At 39.4% G+C, this 21003-nt stretch overlaps 1 long non-coding RNA gene across 1 annotated transcript in view; it reads right to left on the reverse strand.

The window, feature by feature from the left end:
• Positions 1-14920, reverse strand: part of LOC137296899 (uncharacterized) — a 52288-nt gene extending 37368 nt beyond the window's left edge. The window contains exon 1 of the long non-coding RNA XR_010957673.1: positions 14569-14920. This is a non-coding gene — a long non-coding RNA (uncharacterized lncRNA). The remainder of the gene's footprint in view (positions 1-14568) is intronic.
• Positions 14921-21003: the final 6083 nt, after the last annotated feature.

The following is a 21003-nucleotide window of genomic DNA, read 5'->3' on the forward strand; positions in this document are numbered from 1 at the left end:
TAAAATAGAAATGTAATACCCAAACGATGACTGCTGCAAATAACTTCCTGCCATCCAGAATTTATTGGATATTACAAACACACATGTATATATAGTCTGGTTCATAATTATTGAGAATTTTTCATCTTACTTTGAGCTATCCTAGCACCTCAACTGATTCACTGATGCTTAAAACTAAGTAATGGTATAAGGGAGGTAACTCATCTTGGCCTACTGAGTATAGTACAATTAGAGTTACCTCCCCTGAATTTGTAGCAGACGTCATTTTCCTCAGCACTGTCAACAATGTCTGCTGAAGATAAAAGAAGGTTGATTTTTGAGTTGTGTAATCAAGGAATTGATGATGTAAATACATTGGCAGAGAGAACAGGAACTCCTCTTTCTACTGTGTATAGGATTGGGAAGAATTTTAAAGAGGGAAAGGATTTGGAGCACCAGAAAGGAGCAGGGAGACCCAGAAAATTGGACTTCTCAGATCGCGTCCGGCTGGGAATTTTAGCGTCTAAAATGCAAAGGGCAAGCATCTCCAACATCAGGTATGAAATGATAGAAAGGGGATCAACAGTTGTATCAAAATCTACAGTTAGAAGAAATTTGATTGATCTTGGATGGGAGAAAAAGACTGGAATTCCTTCTCCTCTCATGAAACAAGAACATAAAGACAGGCGTGTTGAGTGGTGTTTGGCACATGAAAACTTTGACTGGGAAAATGTGATTTTTACTGATGAAAGCTCAATATGGGTATATCCCAATAATGTGAAAATATGGACAAAGTCTGCGTCAGCACCGTTGTATCGACGACCTAAATACAGCCCAAAGTTTCATGTATGGGGAGGGATATCCTTATTAGGAACGACCCCGCTGTGTGTGTTTGAGGGAAATCTGACAAGTCAACGCTGCACTAACATATTAGATAATTTTCTCCTTCCAGGTGCACATGTGTTTTATGGAAATGATTGGATTTTGCAGCAAGATAATGATCCTAAACACACCGCAAAACATGCCAAGCAGTGGTTTCAGGAGAAAAATGTGACTGCATTACCATTTCCTGCATATAGTCCTGACTTAAATCCCATTGAGAACATTTGGGGGATGATGAAGGAATGTGTGAATCAAAAGGGGTTGACAAAAATTGAACACATGAAGAGAGAAGTGGTCCGATACTGGGACAGCATAACTCACAAGACACTAACCTCTCTGATAGGAAGTATGCCTACCCGTCTTAGACTGTGCCGTGAAGCTCAAGGAGACTTGATAAAATATTAAATCGTTACCTACACAATGTGAAAAGGTCAGTTCACTTTCACAATACATTCAGTTTTATCTGATCTGTTCTCGTTTAATAATATGAAATGCTTTCGCTATTCTCAATAATTTTGAACCATACTGTATGTATGCATGCAACATAAACCACATTTAAAGCCATGGCGCCTATGTCTTTTAGCTGGATCTATCAATTCAATTGTGAGCTGTACATCGACTTTGCAGTGGACTGTAGGCTAACGAATGTTGTCATTTGTAACAGAGAACGTGAAGATAACGGTATTTCCCTTCTGTTTATGAATATATCAGCATGTTTGATATTTGATATGTTTGTGTTTAATGCACAAACGTTGAGATAAAAAAAGTAAGTTATTCGTGATGAAACCTTTTTTCTCACTTTCACACGTGCAAGTTATATTTGGTGATCGATAAACGTAGGCTTAATATAAACTGCTCGGGGTACCCGCTGTTTAAAAAGGTTAGGTTAGAAGATTCAACCGTAATTTGGTTGCCAATTCAAAGATCAGACGCTTACTCCTCATCGTCGAACACCTGTGTGCACTTACTACCGATACTTCTAGTACACTGGAGTATTTTGGCCTATCATCCAACGCCAAATGTGTCCAGCATGCACAATCATTCTGGATGTTGGATCGGGGTCTCCTCTGGCCATCTAGCTCGAGGGATATCGGCTGTATTATGTGGGATAATATGTTATTTCAATATTAACGTAGACTTGCTAGGAGCACACTCGTGGTATACATGTATTACAGATCCAGACATATCCCGCAGAACTCCCGAAACAATATCCAAGGGAAGATCCCTCATCATCCAACCAATCATGTTCATAATAATGAACAAGACTGCTGAGTCAGCAGAAGACTAGATGTTGATGTTCAGTAGTTTCAATAGTAACCCTGTTGTGGAAACATAAGCCAGAGCGTGGGATTCTAAACCAGTAGAAGCAGCATATTGTTAAGTACTCTGCTTCAGATAGGGTGGAAATGTCTCGAACCAGGGAGAGAGCGGCTCACCCAAAGAGGGTCATGTTACAAATTCAATGTGACCATTTGTGACTGACACAAGATGGTTGATACCAGCAGTGAGGATAGCAGTGATGCTGTTGATACTACAGTGATAACCATAGTCCTGTTGTTGATACTGACAGCGGTGATCGTAGTTCTGTTACTCTATACTGACAGCCGTGATAGTAATTCTGCTATTGATACAAACAGCGGCGATCGTAATCCTGCTGTTGATACCGGCAACGGTTATAGTAGGTATGCTGTTGATACCGGCAGCGGTTATAGTAGGTATGCTGTTCATACCGGCAGCTGTTATAGTAGGTATGCTGTTCATACCGGCAGCGGTTATAGTAGGTATGCTGTTCATACCGGCATCGGTTATAGTAGGTATGCTGTTCATACCGGCAGCGGTTATAGTAGGTATGCTGTTCATACCGGCAGTGGTTATAGTAGGTATGCTGTTCATACCGGCAGCGGTTATAGTAGGTATGCTGTTCATACCGGCAGTGGTGATAATATTCTCACTTTTTATACAAGCTGGCAGTGTGCTGTGATTCCGTTCCATCGATTCCGTGATCGATTGTTGCCTATATCAAATACGAATGACATAAAAGATTTTATCTATTTTATATAATCACAATGAAAATTCACCTAAATAAAAATTTGATGTATAATATATTCTATACATGCAGAGTAACCATGTGTAAGAAGGCCTGTTCTAGACTGACGCTTAACCTAGCCTTGAAGTGGAGACACTTGAATGATACGACTGACACTGGTAATGTATTATGCAACATTTGTCCCTTAGCACTATGCTGAACATCATGTATGCCGACATCGTGTATGTTGGCTTCGATCGAACAGGAGTATTTCGAACTAACCGACGTCAGCAAAAAATAGTGTAGTGTTCATCTGTTAAGTTCATCGTATAGGTTATTTTAGTTCTAGGTTCAATGTATGAATATATTTTACAAACACACTGTATGGGTGTTATATGAAATAACACTTAAACATTATTTACATTGCAATCATTAAAACACGAATTTGTATTACGTTCGATAATTGTGTTGAGAACAAACTACAACAAGTCCTGTTTGTAGATTTTGGAATCTAGAATTCCAAATGTCAAAGAAATATCTTGATATTTCACTGAATGTCAAATAACTCGACTTTCACTTGACTCGTAATAGGATAAGTGAATCATCCTGTCCATCGACAAATATCATTACAAAATGTCGATAACATGTACTTTATTGGTTCTGATTGTGTACGCATGCGTTGTAGAACGTGACGGATACTAGTATACAGATTTGGAACTGTCATTAAGAATACGCAAGGAGATTCAGAGGCGCTTCAGATATTCTTACATAAAAAAAACGTTAAAAAACGCAAATGAACAATTCTATAAATATAAACGTCTTTTTTAGTGAGATATGTCAATTTTAAACCCTTGTATAAGGAGTGGCAGCATGAAGTGACTTTCTTGTCGGCAACGTTTTACAAATATCGTCGAGTGGTCTTACTTTCAGAAATAACCAAAAGCACTTTAGGAATGAAGGTGCGGTTCTTTTTTTTGTGCACACCGACCGCTCATGCTGAAATGATGCTGATCCTGTTAAGAATGTTGCTTCGGAATGAGTACGTTCGGAATGAGGAACCTTAAAGTGATTAAGCGTAATATGGGGTATTTCAGATGTAGGCCTTCAAATACTCGACTGAATGTGTATATGCCTATTGACATGGGTATATATGTGTTCTATTAGGTGATCGCAAACAGGTAAAATGAAACTGATGAATTGTTTACATACTGATAAGACAACCGGATCCAAGATTGTTCAGCTGGGTTGACCAGAAAACAAGAAAGTTAGCAAAACGTTGATCAAATGCCTGAATCAAGTATGATGCTCGAATATCCATTACGTGTTCGTTACATTTTGGATCCACCATAAAACTTCGGTTTGAATTCCGTGTTCGAAAGTGACCAGTTTAATTGCTGTTTTAACTGGATTCTATTGGCACTATCTGATAACTTTTTTATTTACAATTGACACGAAGTTTCACTCACTCACTCATGTGAAATAGTGAAGTACGACGTCCCCAAAACGGGTAACGTCCAACAATTTCACAATTAGTTTATGATGACTTTTGAGTCTGCTGTTCGTTATGTATGTCACTTTACGAATCTGTGTTGCTATTGATCCTGTTGGAAGTGACTGAGTGGGTACGCCGCTTTCAGAAATATTCCAGCAAAGCCATGACGGGGAACACCACATGCAGCTTCACACTCTGCACCCATGTTTGACGATCCTCTTTGAAGATTACACCGACTTCAAAAAGTTGTACAAAAAAACTTACATTCTGACAGTTTCATTTCTCTGTGCGTATTTCAAATGTTAACCCGCTCAACAGTTCGCTGTATTGCTTTGTAATATCTTCCTAATGTAGTCAGTGTTCAAAATAAACATCATCTGGATTACCACGTCGTGGCTAAGAGGTTTTCACACGGAAAACATAAGTTCAAAGCAGTTACTTGCATCTCTTGTCGATGTAATTACGGATAAGTGTATGCATTCAGATAGCCAGAGTACCGGTAGCCTTGGTTTCCACAGTCTGGCCATGTCATGTCATCTTTGAGTTAAGCGTAGTGACCCCGCACTTCATCGACCAAGTCAAACTCGACGCTTTTGAATACCGAAAACATCTTGGAAGGAGAACTTTGACATTATGCGATTCAGTGACTCGGATGTTTGGCCTTTAATAACCCTTGACATCAATACAACTAAAGGAGGCTTCCCAAGGTTGTACTATGATATCGGCTCGGAGTGTACAAATGTATGGTCGTTTAATGGTTAAAGCGTTAGCTCTATTCTGTGTATAATTGATTTGTTGAATACCCGTACAACGAGCAAGAAGAATATGTAAACGTTGGGTTTACATGAGGACATGTGTAAATGTCCCCACGGCATCATGAAATGACTGCAGGAAAATTTTGATGAACTTAAATTACGTATAGTATTACTCTTTTACTGAGATTGTCTAGGACGTGGGGGACATGCATCTCCCAAATGAAGCACTGCTTACACGCGCTGTCCCCACTTCTTTGTACTATATCTGTGTTGTATGTTAACCCATTAGTGAAAGGTTACCAGGAAGGATACGCGTGCCGACCTACATCAGGTGTACATGCCTCGTGTAATATCAAGGAAATATTTTTATCGGGATAATACATAACATTCATTATATCTGACACGCTGTCACTGGACATGCTACTATGCTATTATTGTAACATGCCTAAAAGTAACATCTCAAAAATTCGAAAATGAAAAAACAAGACATAAACAGTTACAAAAACTGGGGACCCCTGCACCCCCAACCCCTAGCCCTTCTGGATCCGCCTAGGCATCGATGGTTTCACCAAATTGTGGACGAGTTTCAGGTAAATGGATCATGCCTACTTGCGGCAATGTCATGAAATTACTTATGCAAACGAGTTCGATTTTCACATAAAAAATAAACCACAACGACCTTTTGATGTTTCTAATATTACACTAGCTTTTAAAAGTATCACCAAAGTATATTCAATGAAGTTATGCCCCCCAGGGTCGATATGCAAAGTGCACGAGAAAAGACACATATATACATTTCACATTGTTTAGAATATATCTGATGCACATTCATTGGATAAATGTATTTTGCAGGTAATAAGCTTTTACACTTCGGGACAATACGGTGCACTCAGATGTGCTCTATAGCACAATCAAAGGTTTTTGTACTTATAAAAAACTAATGGTGTCGGGTACTAAAATGATTGATTCGTGTCTGTCGCGTCGAGGGTCACTAGTGGGAAGATGACATTTACATTACGGCCATTCCTGCTTGTCAATTCCAGAGACAATTTGGGGCGTTCATTGATGGACAAGATAACACATATAATGGGTAAACGAAAAATAGCCTTAATCGTCGCCGGTTGATATTTATATACACGGAACGTTGAAATAAATGCGTACTGAAGTCGATGGACTGTGCATTGTGGCCGAAGTAGCTTTGTACTCTGTTTTTAATGTAAACTTTGGTAATCCTTTCAATTAGTGACTTTGTTGAAACGTTTTACTTCGGTTTGTGATAACGCGAGTAATGTATTGTGTGGATAGCGTACATGTAATGAATTAGGATTAAGTACGTATTAAGGGATTGACCAGGCTCTTGGCTACATTGACTGGATGATCCACCAGCATCAGATTGTCCAGTGTGTCTTGGGATGGAATAGCATGCAATATTCGAAAATCTGCATTCTTCTATTTCGTGTGGATTTTAAAAACTTTTTGTTGTTTCACATAATTACATACACACCTAAAACGAGAGTCATGGACGTAACAACAGGTCACTAACGCTAAACAGGAATGTGCGGTCATGAGATTTTTAAGTGGTACACAAACAGAATGAAACTTGGATGCTGGATATTGTGTCAGAATAAGTCATATTCTAAAACAATACGGTTCAATAGTAATACAATGAACAAACATCATTATCCTAATAGGTCACGTGAGCACACAATTATTACGCTTCTGTAATCAGATTAATGAGCGTTTTCGGTGTTTCCAACATCTTCCAATTCTGTTGTCGCTTATATGTCCACTAGCTTGTTAAAGGTGAATGTGATTTAGACTCTTTGATGAGGGTAACTGGACATGGCTTATTGCTTCGAAATCTCATGGGAAATCTTCATGTGCAGTTAGGCGATTGAGAATAGACGTCTTGTTCCACCTTAATGGACATCACTTGGTCCATGTTTTGTCGAATTACTAATGAACACAATGTTAGAAAGACTATGGTCGAGTGTTTTGATGTTCTACTGTCGCCGACTGAGATAATTTCTTTGACATAATGATACGATAGAGGTCTAATCAAGTTGGTCTGGGGTAATTATGTTCTCTAGAATCAAAGTCAGTTGATCACAGAAGTCATACGTTCAGAGACTGAGCGCAATTCTTAATGACACCTTATTGTTCAAGGCAGCTGTAGTTTGTCGTGTCTGCTTGTCTCCTCTGAAGATGGATTTACGGCACGTGGTAAACTGCTGTAAACCATGTCCCGTAGTACTTCTCATCCTGAATGGTTCTTTTCATTGTTCCAAAAGAAGGGATTACAAGGAGCAAGCATTATCTTTGCTAAAGATGAATGGAAAACTCATCGATAATAGTCATTGTTCTTAGATGCTTGACATGTTTTTCATCTTCGACTAAGCGTTTATGAAGTTAGGTTATATGCAGACGCTCACATGCGCCCTCACATTTTACTGGAAATATGTATGATACAAAGCACACGTGACACATTTCGTCTCACCCCAGGCAGGTATGACTTCATATTGGCCTCGGGTACCCGATTAACCTTCTGGCATCTAACAGGCTGCTTAAGTTATCCGCACAATCATGTCCGTCGTGTTGTGTGCGCTTAGATCATGTCCGTTATAAAAGTTATTATGTAAATGGTCGGATTAATATTTTGATCGTACATTGCAATCAAGCAAACATATAAAGCAAAATGTGATTTGAAAATCGAAAGAGCTGCTAACCCCAATGTCCATTGTATGATTCTGACTGTATCATTAGTATGTGTTTAAAACCAGGTGTTCAGGAAAACGAAGATTACAGTAAAGTAGCGTATCCTTCCCCACCGGCGGCGCCCTTTGCCATCATATACAAGAGTGAGTGAGTGAAATGTTTGTAGTAACTCTATACGCAATAGTTCAGACATATATCACTTTAAAGGTTATAAATGAACAATAACCGCAATTACTTTAAAGGGCAGTAAAATTACTAGAGTAGAACTTAAAGAATAAAAACTGTAAACTTTTAAAAATATACAAATAGTACAGATAACACACACAAAAAACGGACTAGATATCACCAGCATCTGAAGGTAAAAGCAAATCAAGATGCTAGGAACCATCGGATTTTTGTTTCGTCTGAAACAGTGCCGCGCTAAGGTAACGCAACTGACACATTCATATCGGACATATTTTTGTTTATGTTGTCAGATATGAAACAATAGTTGGATTTGTTAGATGAAAACTAGCTCCCAGCATGTGAGCTACTGCTGGAGGTTCGAACCTAGGTCACAGATGTTTACCACGAAGTATTCAACTTCATGTCAGTTCATATTTATACAAGGAGTAGAACTGCACATTAATAGGAAACGTCTTCCGTCAGATGTTCTCATATGACCAGACAGCGTATGGGAGCATAGCATGTTTTGAAAACGTTAGCAGGATTATTGTCTTGTTTTTTTCATTCATGGTATTAACAACACAAACGTAAATACGCTTTAAGAGATTATTGTGCTCCGTCCTTATGCTTGCAATCAAAAGGCCATGAATCGAAAGCTTTGAAAATGACTCCATAAAGATGTTGTTGTGAGACTTTCATTCTCTGCATTAATACCGTCTTTGTTGTGGTACCGGAAGTGTGTCGGTGAAGGGTCCCGTTCCATAAATTCTGCCTCCGATCACGAGCATGTGCTAAGTGCTGTCCTTTATATAAGTTTGATCTCAGCGATGACCCTTGGTTTCTCAGAGCCGATTATAACATTTTCCCTGTTTTCGTAATTAATTACAACCCAAGATATCCCACGTCACTTTGGCTTTACGAAACCAACTAAAACCTGGATCAGTGTCTCCAGGATTCAGGAGAATTGTTTTCATCAAGTCAATAAAATCCGAGCTTAATGATAAACAAGGGTGAAACACACGGGTGGGGGTGGGGGACGTGTTGTTGATTTAATGTGCACGTAATTAAGTCTTGGGTAGGGTAGCCTCTTGGTTTAAGCGCTCACTGCTTCGACCTGGGTTCATTTCCCCACACGGAACTATGTGTGAAGCTCATTTCTAGTGAGATTGCTGGAATAGTGGCGCATAACGAATCTCCTAAGCTCACGTTATGGAAATATTAAGAGCTTAGTATTGACATAAAATCCAAGTACAATGTCCTGTTTTAAACATTATCTGAAAGAATCTCACACAATGTTCATATCAATCAATAATGAAGTTTTTACATTAATAATACAAGCATGATGACAATATATATTACTCTCTTGTGATCTTGATTCATGTCACATTTGAAATGTGTGTATCGTTTTGTTGTTGGAAGTTATGAAGCGCAGTTCAAATTTGATGAAGGCTAAGAACAAGATCAATGGTAATATGGTATTCGAGCTGCATTGCTGGTCGGAGTCCTTTCAAAATATATCAAACCAAAAACCACAAGAAGATTACGACTTCCGGTATCATATGCATATATCTGGCGGAGACGGCTACCATCACAAACCATTAAAGGGGGCATCAGCATCACGACATATCGCTAGTATATAGTCTACCTTAGGTTTACGGATGAAGTAGCGCTTGGAGGATTGGAACCCAATGAACAGGTAAAAATAAATGAAATGCACATCTGACAACATGCTGGTGTACTCCACTGTGATATTGCTGGAATGTTGCTGAAAGCGGCGTAAAACCATAATCATTCGCAAATCCGATGAAATGGGTGTTACCTCATAATTGTTCTCGCTGTTTTGTAATGCGAAGTGATATGTTTTATTTTGCAGAATCGTTCTCACTTACAATTGTATTACCATCAAGTTTCAAAACGTGAAAAGGAATTCGTGAAACGGGTTAAAATTCCATCTCTGCCATGCCCTGAATGCTCAGAAAATGGACTTGGTCATGTGTTCACTACTGCCTTACGTTTGAACATTTTTTCTAAATTTCGGAAACACCTACACACTGATAATTATTACCTTGAGATTATCAAATACTTCCAGTGACTGAAACATCTTAAGCCGAATCACGAAAGATGTACAGTGCATCCTTAACAGTTTGCATGCAAGAAGCGTACTTCCCATGCCGCATATCAACCAGATACACAGACGGGCACCGTATTGTTCAAGTCATTCAAAGTGGCTAGGTAGTATCTGTTGGTGAAAATAGACAAAATTGGCTAGCGCTGTCATTAAATATCTCCATCCATGCGAACGTGTTGCCGATCAGGGGATGGTTCTCCCATCGTTGCAGCTGTTAAGAGGTAGGCAGCGGATTTCAAGAGGAATGTAAGACCCTCGAAAATAATACATGATCAGGGAGATCTTCAGCCGCCATCATTGATAACAATGTTTATAAAATACATGATATGATTATGGGACATCGCAGCCACTACGGTAGGTATGCCATGTGAAATCTGAACAGTGTCGGAAAGAACAGGGTGGTTTTCAGTCCCATGGGTTCAAAGAATTTACACTCCTGGTCAGAAATAACGCAGGTTTTCTCTCGTTCAGTTGTTTGGAAGCAGATCCATATTTGAAGCAGATTTGGGGGCGATTTCGAAAATCATTGGTGAATTTTGTGTCCAGAGTCTTGCCTTTCTGCTTATAGGGTCTGCGGGGATTGCGTAGATATATCACTTGATTCTTTCACCAGGACTTGCACCTGTTCTTGTCTGTTGTTGCCATGACAGCAATCCATGACTGGTTTTGAATTCAGTGAGCATCTCCAGTAATTCTATTATGTGGGAGAAAGCGACAACACTTTCCCACACAGAGCAGTCACAAGAAGTATCTGTCAGATTTGACTGTACCTACCGTGTGTATCACTAGGAATGATTCCGATCATAGTAGTTCCCTTTCTTTCTCCCATTAGTATATAGATACGTATAACAAATATTCATTGTGGCAAGCCACAAATTACTCATTTCAGTCTGCTTACCTTAACAGATGATTACTAAAGTCCATATTTCCCCAAGACAACGGGTAATTGTATAATTGTTTCATGCAAAACATAAGTGGGCAGAGTAAACTTTCTTTTTGAAGTGGAAAAAATGTCTTACGTGTTCTAACTACATGACGTGCTTCATGTCGTTCTGATACGACATAAAAGCAATGCTTAAAGCATCATTATTAATAGGCGGTTACGTTATTAAGCATGAAGTAAATATTCATAAAATATATGTAAAGTATTTTTACATTATTATATTACATTCTACATAAGCGTTAGAGCACTCCAAAACTATTTCCATAGGCTACATTTGGAAAGTGATCTATTGATCTATTGGGCCACGTTTAAGATACAGTTGTATTGATTTTGGTATTAGACGTTATCAGACATCTTGACATCTCATTATCTTGCTGAAACAATGGGTGAAAGTGCCATACGGATGTAGGGAATGGCGCTGAAGTAGGCACGGGCATTAGCTATGTACTGTAAAGTGTGAAGCAATGTACGAAAAAGCATGTGGCCAAGAGAGCCACATCTGTCACATATCTGCTACACGCTCGTCCACACAGTAAAGAGCTTATACCTCTAGGGCATTCAAACTTCTACCGTTGACACAAAAAACCCCAATGTTTCGGTATGAAACACTTTCGTGAATACACATACAAATTTTGATGTTACTATGCTGACATGAGGAAGTGCCCAGTGTGAATAAAGTTTCATGATCAAGATTTAAGTTTTCTGTGTACATGGCAAGAACCTGTTTAGTTTGGCCTAGTGTGCGAAATGGCCACTACCCGGCGAGCAGGTGGATCGTAAAAATCCAATCGGGATAGGAAACCTTCACAGTCACTGGTCCTAAGGGCTGGTGAATTTCTGTGTGGTAAGTTTGTAAATATGTGTCTCTTTTTATAACTTGTTAGGCTATAATACACTTTTAAATCATGCAAGATTATATCCGGTGAGTGAGTGAGCGAGTTAAAATTTAAGTCACTTTGGCAATAGTTCCGCCATATCGTGACTAAAACAATATACAGATTAACAATAGTGAAAGATTATATAATCCTGTCATCGAAAGACAGTAAGATATCTAGAATATCACAGATATACATGTAAAACTAGTAATTGAATCTAAAACATTTTAGGTATAAAGGGACAACAAAATATAAAAACAAGCTATAGATCGCCAACAACAGAAGGCAGATCACCATACTAGGGACCATGGGGACTTACAGTGCCTTGGCTATCTGCATGGACCCTAGCTGGATTTACACCATCCCCTCAACCGGTGGTGATTGTAACACATTTTAGCCAAAATTGAAATGACAAAAATACTACGTTTAAAAATCCTGATAAATTTTCAAAGACTTTGAACGTTTTGGGACTTACGTACCCTCTCAGGAGGACAATTATACAATACTTCAACCCCCTTCGAGGGTACAGCCACTAACAATTCAAGTTCCTAGTCTAAACTACCAATGATTAAAATACATCTATCTACATAACATAATACTCAAAGTTCTGTCATGAAATCAATTCCTTTAAAAAAAATTAAATGAGAACTAACAGTAGTAGAAAGATCCTTAACAGTTTTGACATTGAAATATTTATCCCTTGTGATGGAGATTATGTCCGGATCAAAATGTCCATCATATTAGCAGTGTAATGATGAAACCCTAGTCATGCCGACTATGTTCTTATTCTCACATATTTCTTTTAATCTTTTGCTTAGTTACTGCACTCAAATTTGGGCTAGTAGAGAAATTTTGCAATGCGTCTTGCAGTGTTGTCTCGTTCAGCCGTGCCAGGATCATCGTGAAGGTCACTGTCTCAGTTCGCCTGGTTATGGTTATGTTTCTCGGACTGTCACGACTAAACCAGTGCACGAGGGTTTCACTAACTGTGTGTGCGCGTGATTCATTGTCACATCGGCAATAGTTCAGTCATATCGTGACTAAAACAAGTCATGCGTTGATGGCAAATACTGAGGACGATGACTTCAAGTAAGCTGTTGCGACGAAATTAGCTCACTCAATTGCTCGTTGATGTGGGGGTGTTTGTACATCGTGGACCAACAGGTATGAGTTTCATTACACTGTTTTACATATCAGAGAATTGTGGTTTGGAGAACATTGGACATTCATGGTCTACATGTCACTGATCCTCTACCATTTCGCAACCGAAGAATGACAGAAGTCATTGACAGACACGCAGAACGTAAAGGAAAAAATATGAAAAAGTATTGATTTTAGGAGCAACTGTACACTTTCTTCATTACAACGTCAAAGATACAGATGACATAAAATAACACATCCTAACTAACTGTCAAACAATGGCAGTACAATAAGCTTGTGTCCACGACCAGATACAGGAAGTGGACTTTGCCAATATAAAGTTAAAGATATTTATTCCGTGGAAACATCGGATAAGATGTCGTCCACAGCAAACTAGGTTAGTCAAATTAGGTGGTCAAATGGCCCAGGTGTCGATTTGGTTGAATGTGTGTTATTGTTCCCAATGGCGTAGATCGTCGCTCACAATATTGATAACTGGATATGTAGTCTGGACACGATTCTTTACAGGATGCAATGGTATAGTGGGAATATTCCTCAGCCTTAATCAACAAACACACAAACTTAAAAAGATTGAGCTTGTCTTCAGATTCATTTCAGTCGGGGGTATTGAAGGTAATAAGACAGAAATAATAATATTTACATAATTATTGCTGATGCAACCAAATTATGGATCTATACAGTCAATACTCATAAACCGACTCTAGCCACTTTGTAATACGATTGTCTGTGACTCACGGCTTCTTGAAACGAATTCCTTCATCTCAACAATTTCCACGTATAAAATTATAATCTGTTTTATAATCTGCAGGCATACGCATGGCGCTTGGGGTATCTCTCTGAATATCAAAAACCTGGTTGCAATGTCTCTCTAAAGCAAGTAAGTTCACGCTCTGTGTAAAGAATTAACAAACCTCTGAATATGTCTGCAAACCTCAAAGTTAAAACATTTCTTGAGGAACATGTTACATACAGTTTTATAACTTTTTGAAAATCAGCATGTAAATCTCTCCCAATATTAAAGATAATAGTTGCTGTCCCTTTTCAGTCTATTCCGCGTTATAATGTTTGTTGTATATCTCAACGGGTACCTTACCATAAATCCTTATGTATGTGTTCGGCATTTCGTTTCTTTCTTGTAGGCTTTGTACGCTCTGTATTAGGTTTTTACTATTGATAAAAACACATTTGGTAATGTAATGTCCATACACAAATAGAAAGAGGGCAGCCAAAGAAGTTTGCAATAGACGTTACCTATAACGTGAAACCAGATTCAGTGTTTAAAGCAATTACTGGCTGCGCTTCCTGTTCGTGTCTACAAAATATACGTATAGCTGAAAATGGAGAGGGCAGTTGCAGTAGCATACAACTAAAGAAATACCATATTAGTGAACAACAACCCTTGTTTTGTAGTTAAAACTGCATGAAAACACCAATAAACGTTACATACCTGTAAAAGACGTCTTGTGAGATATCCTGGCCTGGATACCGTTTCTAGGAATACCGGGCGTGGTTGTCCGGATTTGAACCCAGAATGGAGAAACGCGTTCGTGAAAATAACAGCAGCCAGACCAAACTTAGCAAAGCCTCCTTTGTGCCGCTGCTGAGGAGATTTCCCCAGCGCAGTTATAGCCAACAACGAGCGTGGGATGACAGTTGATACCTTTCGCTCGATATGTTTCCGATGATAATCTGCTGTGCTTGTTTGGGGATGTAGTCAAGTTGAGGCACAGCGCGATGTGATGTACGAATGCAATGTGGCACCATAGCCACCTGTCACTGTATCCTGTTCGGCTCTTGTCGATCGATTGGCTCACCGTAGGCCGTTAAAACTCAGATATCTAATTTACACTTAACGTTGTGGTCAGGTGGTGGTTGGGCGCAAAGGATGTTGGACGGATGTAAAAAATGTTATCGAATAGAGGAATCTTTATCAAACTGACATTTTGGTATATATTATCTGTTCAGATGCATGATATACTAATGATTGACAAGGAAATGGGCGAAGAGGCATCGTGGTATTCATGTACGTCTTGATGCAGGTGTATTGCATAGAAAGGCAGGTACGCCGAGTCTAATCGGTAGGAACCTTAACTAGCTATGGTGAATGGCGCCGATGACTTTAACTGACCAATGGTTATTTTAAATAATTATATTTGTTGTTTGCTGTTTAACGCCGCACTTATCAGCTTTTCAGCTATATGACGGCTGTCTGAATAATTGAATAAGGACCAGACAACCCAGTGATTAAAAGCGTTAGCATCGCTCTGTGCAGTTGAGACAACAAGTCACAGCATGACCATGTGATCCCGTTAGAAATTAAAATTGCACTGAGGCCAGAACATTTGACCAATTGTGCATTGTACATTTAATGTTAGCCTTACAATACAATCCCGCTAGTCGTCCACCCCACAAGCATGAGTGACTGCAGATCAATTCTTACCCGGAACGGCAATGAAGAAAAGTTTTATTTTGACATTTTCAGATAGTTACAGTTTGTTTGTTTGCTCGTTGATGTATGAAGTCACAATGATTCAGGTACATGGCGGTGGTCGGAAAACAAGGGAGTCTGGCCCAGACAACGCAGTGATTAACATCATGAACATCGTTCTTCGAAATAGGGGCACGATTATATCCATCAACCAGGTCAGCGAGCCTGACAACACAATTTCGTTGGTCGCCGATAAAGAATGTTTTACCCATAGAGCAAATATTTGTCTTTCAGGCATCCACTGCATTAAAAAAAAGTCCAGATCATTTCATACAAAAAACTCCCAAACACGTCCCAAAACACCACTTCTTTAGTCCCAATCGTCACAGTAATACTACTGGAATAAAGTAACTGAGTAATAATGTGAAAAAGGTCCCATGTGGTCTACCACTTATGTTTCATTTCTACTTTTCATCAGTCAAAGAGGCCATTGGACTAGAACCATTCCCAGAGTAAAAAAATCGGGCGTAATTTATAAAATAATGACATAACACTAATTTCCCTCCCACGCGTTTTAGCTTCACCTCTGGAGCGCACTTACCTCCCTAAAGGTACAACTGCCATGCGTAGGAGGGGAATTCGTGTTATGTCATTAGTGTGTGCATTCCATTACATATATATGACTATTCTGCTATATATACTACTGGAATAGAGTAACTGTGCATTATTTGATGTATGTCGTTTCTTAATTAGAAAAGATAATAACATGATCTGTGGTGGTTTCCATCATCCATTAAGTATTGACTATTACCTTGTGTCAAATTATACATTTCGATATTTTACTCGCTGAAAAGATGTGGTGTCAAAGTCTGTTCCCAAAGTCAGTATCGTGTGGCTACCATTGGCGTTCATGCAGGTTGACAACGACGACGCATAAACGACATTGCGCGATTGCACAAAGCATTGGGAACGTGGCTACAAATTGAAATAACGTCAATATCTGATTTTAGGCTTCACGGTAACGTTGGGTACCCGGACTAATTGTACCAATGGGGTGAAGCCCAGCGATCTTCAGCATGACGAGCGGATGCTTTTACTATCAGTCTACCCCGACGTCCCAGCGCCTAGGGGCTCTACATAGGCCATCTCTCGTGTTCCCATTCTGTTAAGAATGTCCTCTTAAAGGCAAGATTTTGTGTCTGGTTATTTTATTTTGGTCCATTCCAGTCACCAGCAAACCCACGGTGCAATGACGCCAATTTTCTGCAAGCCGTGGTATCACATACGGTCAGTTTTGGTTGAAATTAAAGTCTTTCCCACACCAGAGGCTAGAAAATAACCAAACTAACTAAGAGTGCTTTATGGTTCAACTTCTTTATTATACAAGGTCACAACGTTTCGAGACAGTTCCTAGTCTCTTCTTCAGGTGAAGTTCAAACGGTTGTAGTATATACACACATAACAGTAGACTGATAACAATGGGTAACAAGATATACAGGTTTCTATTAACTGATGTACAGGCTTCGATTGATTGATGTACAGGCTTCAACTTATGTACAGGCTTCAACTGATTCGTGTGCAGGCATGTGTTGATTAGGTTAACGAGTTACAGGTAAAGATGTTTGGATAAAGATTAGTCACTGAGGATAAGGTGGTTCCATGCATTGGGAAAGTAAACACCTCCGTCTCTTTTGATTTAGGGATTGTTCCGCTTGATTGCAATGGCTTCTAGGAGCTTCCGTTTTTTAAAGTCATTGGCGTTCCTAACTAATGTCCTGGTGTTGTCCCAAACAATCTTGTGATTGGGGTTGTGCATGATGTGTTCACATACAGCAGACTTCTGATTCAAATTTTGAACTGATGTTTTGTGTTCTTTTAACCTGATAGCCAGCGGTCGACCAGTTTCACCAATATATGTCTCTTTACAACTGCATTGGATCTGGTAGATGCATCCTGCTGGGTTGTTGCATTTAGGTGTTGTTGGCCCACATCCATTAGCTGATAGTAGCGTTTTCAGGTTGGTGTCGCTACGGAAGGTGACGTCTATTCCTGTTGTTTTCTTGATGAGACGGCTGATGCGATGACTTATCTGGCCATGGTATCTGGCCATGGTATGGTATGTTAATTCTGATGGGGGAAGGTTCTGGTTTAGTTGACTTGGGAGTTTCATTCAGGGTCTTGGTGATGGTGTTGCTGACTAGATAGGGTGGGTACTCGTTAAGGTAGACCTATTTACCAATAAAGCATTTTTAGTTTGATTCCTGCAACTTCTAAATGCCTTTGAAACAACTGAGAAAATAACCAACCGTCCTACAATGTTCGATTTCAGGTATATGAATTACAAGTGTCAGAAAGCATGCAAAAAGTAAGTGATACGTGACATCCATTTTCAATCTTTGTCCAAGTCCATATTTTGTGTCTGAAATGAAAATACAAATATGATGTCGCGGTATGTTCATGCTACTGCCCGTTCCAGACCATTAATGAACAGCTGATTATCCTACGAAATAGATCAGTTTTCCACTTAATCTGCGTCAAAGGGAACAGCGGTGAAAATGAAACGAAATAAGAACACCAGGTGTTCACGAGACGCCTACATATTGACGTGTCTGTAACAACATATTCTGTACTATGTTATATTTATACTTATTATTATCAAAACTATAGTGTATACGACATCCAGTGAACATTACTAAATGTGAATATGTCAATCATTAACTACAAAAAACAAGTTCAAAACATGATCACGTGTTCTGTCCCAAGTGAAGTATGTAGAGTGGCGAGGTGTTTTAAAAAAACCAAAAAAACACCAAAAAAACCACCACCCCACCCCCCCCCCCCCCCCCCACCCCACCCCCCCAAAAAAAAAAACAAAAAAAAAACAACACAAAACACAAAAACAAACTGTTTCATATTACATGTACGTAGAAGACTAAGCAGCAAACGTTACAGAACGAAACGACAAATTTCAGAACATTATATTTTCAGGTCAATTCCTAGGTGACGTTTATGAAAGGAAGAATCTAAATAAATTCTATCAGCATCTCCTGCCAAATCCTACATATAAAATCATATTTTAAGCTGCGATTTTACGATTGCAGATGTAATAGGTTTAGATAAAAATCAAATGGAGCAAAACTAGATTATCATTTAACTACAGAAGTATTACACTATCTTTTCATGATGTCATGTTTCATAGTCTGTCAATGAGAGATGTGTTGTCAAGCGTACTGCTTCCCTCTTAAGTCTGCATGTTGTCCCACAGCAACAGACCCGGTTGTGTTGTCGGTGTGTAGGCAACCAGGATATCACTCTGTCATCCTTTCCATACCATTCTCGGACACGGATACAGATCAAATTATTCCAGGATTAGGTAAACATGACTAATTTGTATTTCGATGACATACCCAACAACAGTTTTACTTCCAACAGACAAATGTGTAATCGAGATGGACGGGGTCGTTAGCGAGCTTGGCAGGAGCTCCAACAACACAGACCACACGTGTACTAATTGTAAGTGGTGTAATGGATTAAAGATATAACCCATTTTATTGATTTGTCGAGCACTTTATCCAGCCAGTAAATATAGCGATCGTCGGGGAATTATCTGCAATCGACACGTCTCGTGGAGATTCTTGGCAACAACTTGTCCTCAACACCTAAAGAATTAATAAGGGTGTGGGATCGTCTCACGATCACTCGATGTTATAAAACGCCTAAAAAACACATTGCCGCGTTGTTCCTTTATTTTATCTTTGTTGCATCATAGTGAGTGAGTATATTTTTCCGCCGCTTTTAGCAAGATTCCAGCAATATCACGGCAGGGGGACGACAGCTATGGGCTTCACACATGGGCTGTACTCATGTGGGAAGTCGAACCTGTGTCTTCAGTGCCAACGCTTTAACCACTAGGCTACGCCCTGTAGCATTGTAGAAGTATAAATTAATTTAAGTGTTTTTAAGAAAGGTCACTAATACATCAATGCCTTGCGCATTGCATAAATCCATATTCAGTAATATTCCAGCTGTTTGGCAGCGACCTGTAAATATTTTATTCTGCATCAGACAAGCACGTGTCAAGCACGTCAGAAAGCCGGACTCCCCGATCCCGTTAGACAATGCATTAAGGCACACTTGTCGTGGTCAATACATTGTGTAAAATAACTTATCTGCGCACGTACTGAAATAGTTATGTGCCTAATCAAATACCACCGTCTTTTCTGAAACAAATATACAAGTACTAATGACACAAATGTAGACTTTACTCCACTTAAACATGACATGAGTGAGTGCGTGAGTGGGATTGGAAGCTGTTTAATCTTTATTGCAATATTCCAGTAATATCACTGCGAGAGCAACAGGAACTGGTTTCATACACTGTACTCATATGTGGGTTCACAGCGTGACATAACAACGCTTTAACCACTTGGCTACGCCATCGGCTCGTGAAGATGACGCAATGCTATAACTGAAATAACGTTAACGGTGGCGTCCAATCCCCTATCGTCTTCGCATCATTTTACCTGAATGTAATCAGATTCTATTTGTCTAATTAAAAATAGAAATTCAATACAATTATTCCTGCATTATTTGGAAATTAATACCTTAAATACTAACGCGTCATAGAAGCATTAAAATATTTACTCTCATATGACAGCCACATCGACGAGACGCACTCAGACCAGCGCCGCTATTAGCAATATTCCAGCAACATCGGGGCGGAGAACACCCAAAATGTGGCTAAATGTCTGAACCAACGCTTGTCCAAATTCAAATAACGTCAACGCTTGATTCTAGGCTTGACGTAAACGTCGGGCACCCGGACTATTTGCGGATGTTTTATGCTTTGCGGTCATGTAGGGAATCAAACCCAACTCTTCGGCAGGACGAGCTAAAAGGCAAAAATACAAAACAACAACAACAACAACAACAACAACAACAACAACAAAAAACAAACAAACAAAGTATTGCTATGATGACAAGGGAGGCTTAAAACTACACTCACTCAAATCGTCGGTGGTAATGAGCCGGGCAGTCTGACTTGAACCAACGGAGAAGAAACGTAGTACTGTCAACGTGAACAGGCCATCCTGTGGTATCCCACGAAGATTACTGGCAGACAATTACGACTTATATACACATTGATGACAATTGCTTACGGGCTTGACGAAGACTGCCAGAGCGAACGTTCCTAGACAGGACAATGAGACAAGTAAATGTAATAACGATAAACATAATGTAAATTACGGTCGTGAAATGTGGAGAATTTCGATGTTGCAAACCATTATGTGCTCACAGAATAATTCACGTACAAAGCCTATGATTGAACTGTCCAGTAAATGAATTTAAGTGCATTATCTGGCATAAGGAACTATCATTTATGCGTCTGCCTTGATAATGAGTGAGTGAGTTAAATTTTAATGTAACATCGGGGTTATTTCAGCCATATCGTGA

This window comes from Haliotis asinina, chromosome 9 (genome assembly GCF_037392515.1).
Source record: "Haliotis asinina isolate JCU_RB_2024 chromosome 9, JCU_Hal_asi_v2, whole genome shotgun sequence".
Classification (NCBI taxonomy): domain Eukaryota; kingdom Metazoa; phylum Mollusca; class Gastropoda; order Lepetellida; family Haliotidae; genus Haliotis; species Haliotis asinina.